At 47.5% G+C, this 3,236-nt stretch overlaps 1 non-coding gene across 1 annotated transcript; it reads right to left on the bottom strand.

Annotated features, from left to right (window-relative positions):
• Nucleotides 1-1,769: 1,769 nt before the first annotated feature.
• Nucleotides 1,770-1,842, bottom strand: trnav-uac (transfer RNA valine (anticodon UAC)). The gene has a single exon. It is a non-coding gene; the product is annotated as a tRNA-Val (tRNA).
• Between the last annotated feature and the right edge of the window lie 1,394 nt (nucleotides 1,843-3,236).

The following is a 3,236-nucleotide window of genomic DNA, read 5'->3' as shown; positions in this document are numbered from 1 at the left end:
GATGGCCAACCTCCCGGGGCTGACCCACTGAAACTGGGGCAATGGTGACCACGGTGTCTCCGGGAAGCGAGCCGGGACAGCTTTGTCAGGAATCTGTTTGAACATCTTAAACAGATTCACTGGCAGGCTGCTAACAACATGGGCAATGAACTCAACACTTTAGCTTGAGTGTTCAGGACAGAACGCGCCCCTGAGCATGTTTGATGAAAAAGCTCCAGAAAATATTCTCGGCCAGGGAGCTTTCGCTTGTGAGGTGAACGTGTTAAGCGCGACACTGCGGAAACATCTCCACTTCCAGCACCAGGTCAGACAGAAATGTGAAGCGAGCAGGTGGACTGTAGAATCCCACTTTTAAGGAGTTGGTCGTGGTGTCAAACAAAGAGTTTCACTAAATGATGAAAAATAAGAAATGTCAAAGTCGAACATGCATCTCCAGAGGAGACTGCAATCTGAACACAGCACCATAAACCACTCCACCACCCTGAGTATTGAATGCTAGATGTGGCCACCTGCAGATTGAATTTGAACTTTTGTGTCCTGACACATGAAATAAATGAGGGCAGCAGGCGTATCTCTGCCTGACACCGGGGAAACAGTGAGACAGATCTTGGAGCAAGGGTCTGGTTATTGCCAAACAGCAAAGAAAATATTTTCTGGAAGAACAATGTTGAAAATAATTGCAACCCCAACATGATTAGAACACACAACCTTTCGATTTGGATTCAGGCGTGCTACCATTGCCTGACAAGGTCCACACATGAAGTCTGAGATGTTCGGCTATATGAAGGTTTCACAATACAAGGGGCTTTAAAATCCCCGCCCATTCCCACCAGGTATCAGAAGCAGCGCTCACCTGCCAGTCACCGTATGTTTTTTTCTTAAACTTTTGTATTGTTTTCACGGGAAAGCATCAGTAATTAACCCCTCACCTTCTTTTGCACAATGAATGAAATGCTAATTGAGGGAGAGTCGATACTTCAATCATTTGCCCTGTGCTTTGGGGAGCGGGCAGGGAAGTGGACCTGAGTCCATGATTGCATCGGCCATGTTCGTATTAAATGTCGGAGCAGGCTCGAGGGGCGTATGGTCGACTCCTGCTCCTATTTCTTATCTTCTTATGTTCTTATGCATGTTGACCCATTTTACTCACTGTATTTTAGGATTCTGGTTCAAAATCTTCATTGCTGATGACACCAGAATCTGGGGCAACTTTTGTCAAATTTAACAGCACCGGTTATTCCGACCGTGCACAGAAAATAGAATCAGTTGTGAAGATATAATCCTACGGTGCTCATTTTCAGATTCAATGCAGCAGGATTTCAAATAAAGTAAAAGAATTTTACAGTGAAAAGATTTAGAAGTGTTACTTGTATTTGTGTCTTTAATTAAACTTTGTGGCGTCTGATTCCCGTTCATGCCATTGCTGAAGAAGAAAGGAGGGTTTGACGTTGACGAGATTGCACTGACCCTGATATTTGTGAGCTCATCCTTTATATTCAGTGGTTTCTCGCCATTTGATGGGCTGCAGTGTAGCGGATATCACGTTGGCCTCACACGCAAAAGGTCCCCGGTGGACCCGTTTTCTCTCACTGAAAGTTATCTATTTATTGGTTAAATAAAGAGCAATTCAGGAATAAGGGAGCCCTTTTGCCAGGAGAATAAATAGCAAATAAAAACAGCAAATTCTGCAAATCTCAGCAAATCAGACAGCATTTGCCAGGAGATTCAACTCGCCTCCGATTGTTCCCATTTGGCAAGTTTAAAGAAAATGTTTCTGCCTGGGAACCAACCAGGGACCTTTTGCGTGTAAAGCAAACATGATAACCACTACACTACAGAAACCACTGGTACAACAGCCCCAACAGAGGGGAGCTGACCAGTGAGCTCCCTCTGTGCTGATCGGGAATGAGGAGGCTCACCTGAAACAACTTCTGTCCCACACTGCAAGTTCTCTTTCCTTCTCCTCCACTACCCTTTACAGAAATGTCACGGATCACCCAGCCACCGTGTTCACTTCCACATCCTCACAGTGGAGCCACAGAGGCTCCTACCGTCTCCCCGCGATCAGTGAACTCACCCAGTTTGTAAAATTAAACCCGGAACACGTGCCCGGCAAAGGGCAGGAGAAGCCAGATAGTCTGTCAGCTCGGTCTATCGCAGAAAGTATTGGTATTCATGGTGCTTACAGCAATTATTAATCATCTCACAGACCTCAATTATTTTTATGCGATGAATTGATCGAGTATCGTTACCACGTCAGTGCGGCAGATCTTAACCCCTCGACCACCAGGGATCAGTTATGATAGATGTTGATATATTTATATATATTTATATAAGAACCTGAATATCAACGGCTAGCTACCTTGACCTCATTTCGAACAGCAGTGCATCTAACTTTGAGTGAAGTAAATTGTTCCACAATGAAACCCATTTCATCTTTTGTTCACTTTTAAACACTAGAAACTGAGACAGGGGGAATAAATAGAGAAATAAAAGCACAGGGATAGAGACAAGAGGAAGAGAGAAGGGGAAAGATACTGCCCCCACCCAGAACTAATGCAGAAACCCCTCTGCTGCGCTCGGGGTGGCCACCCACAGCCTGGATACACTAACGGGAGAACACCAGCGGCAGGTCGGGGCCATAAAAGGAACGGCGAGCGGCCCTGGGAGCAGCTTGTTGGTCCCGGGAGACTACTCCAGGGAGCAGCGCGAGCTGGTGCAGGAGGGCGGCGGCAGTGAAGAGTGACGTCATCAAGGTGCAGGTCTGTGATTGGAGCGTGGGCAGATACAGCAGGACCGGCGAGATCGGGGCGAAGGAGCGACGAGACACTGTAGAGGGATGTGATCGCGGCCCAGGGGAGGCATGAGTTCAGGGCCAGGGGCCCAGGGGCAGCACGGTCCAGCCCACACTGCGATATGTGTGCACACTGGGTCCGTGCAGCAGAGCTGGTCTCCAGTCGTCTTGTTTAACCCTTGCCACTGGACGAATACCTCGCTCTGTCAATCCCGTATGATGGCTGGGGTGCAACGGCCATCACACGTTAAAAAAATCCATCCACAGGCATCTTCCACCCTTCAACATACATTTCAGGACCTGGAATATTGAAACACCTGTGAACTCATCCTTTTTTGGCGAGGAAGCAAGTCATCCTCTCTTCGAGGGACTGCCTATGAGGATGATGAACTGGATTTGCTGCAGTCCGCGGGCAGCATGTGATGAAAGCGGGCGTGAGAGT

This window comes from Pristiophorus japonicus, unplaced genomic scaffold (genome assembly GCF_044704955.1).
Source record: "Pristiophorus japonicus isolate sPriJap1 unplaced genomic scaffold, sPriJap1.hap1 HAP1_SCAFFOLD_52, whole genome shotgun sequence".
Taxonomy (NCBI): Eukaryota; Metazoa; Chordata; class Chondrichthyes; family Pristiophoridae; genus Pristiophorus; species Pristiophorus japonicus.
This window is presented reverse-complemented; position numbering and strand designations above follow the sequence as displayed.